Source organism: Chiloscyllium plagiosum, unplaced genomic scaffold (assembly GCF_004010195.1).
Source record: "Chiloscyllium plagiosum isolate BGI_BamShark_2017 unplaced genomic scaffold, ASM401019v2 scaf_9751, whole genome shotgun sequence".
Lineage (NCBI taxonomy): Eukaryota > Metazoa > Chordata > Chondrichthyes > Orectolobiformes > Hemiscylliidae > Chiloscyllium > Chiloscyllium plagiosum.
Window position 1 is genome coordinate 1 of NW_025208688.1, and position 1,215 is coordinate 1,215.

Consider the following 1,215-nt stretch of genomic DNA (forward strand, 5'->3'; position numbering starts at 1 on the left):
GTGGGTATGCCCAATCCTCCATAATTGGAAAGCAAATAGATTCAACATGTTCTGACTGGAATCATTCCTAACTGCCAATCAAATATTATTTCTTCCCTTACACCAATATTTTAAGAACAAGGGAGAAGAAGAAAAGCATCTATTGTAATTTTTTTGAATGACCCTATGATTTCAATGCCAGGTTGCTTGCAGTAGTGACATGGGATCTTTTCTTTTACTGTGGAGACTCCTGGGTAATCCGAGAGAGCTGGGAACACCATCAGTTTTGTGGTTATTCAACCATTCTTAGTTTGACCTCTGTAGTGGAGAACTTGTTGGAATCAATCATAAAGGAGGAAATAACTGAACACTTGGAAAGACAACACTCAATTTACTAGCATCAACAAGATTATATGAAGAACAAGTTATGCTTGACAAACTCATTGGGGTTCTTTGAGGATGTAAGCAGCAAGGTAGATAATGAGGATCCAGTGGATGTGGTATATCTAGACTTCCAGAAGACCTTTGACGAGATTAAAAGACTGATCTGGAAGGTTGGATCCCAGGGTTAAGGGTAGAGTATTGGCTTGGGTAGAGGATTGGCTGACTGACACAAAGCAGAGGGTCGGGATAAGTGGGTCCTTCTCTGGATCTAGTGGGGTGTCACAGGGTTCACTTCACGGCTCTGATCTATTTACAATCTATATAAATGGTCTCCAAGCAGGACAGAGTGTAACTTAGCAAAATTTGTGGATGATACTAAAATAGGTGGGAAAGCAGGCTGTGAAGAGGAGGTAAAGAGGTTACAGATGGATATTGATAGGCCAGGAGCATGGGTCAGAATTTGGCAGATGGAGTTTAATGTGAAGAGGTGTGAGGTTCTCCACTGTGACCAGAAAAATAAAAGGGCAAATTATTGTTCAACTGGAAAGCAGATTCAAAGTGCATCCGTGCAGAGGGATCTGGGTGTCCTTGTGCATGAATCACAGAAAGTGGGTGTGAGGCATATAATAGGTAAAAACAATGACTGCAGATGCTGGAAACCAGAGTCTAGATTAGAGTGCTGCTAGAAAAGCACAGCAGTTCAGGCAGCATCTGAGGAGCAGTAAAATCGACGTTTCGGGCAAAAGCCCTTCATCAGGAATACAGGCAGAGAGCCTGAAGGTTAAAGAGATAAGTGAGAGGAGGGTGGGGGTGGGGAGAAAGTAGCATAGAGTACAATAGGTCAGTGGGGGA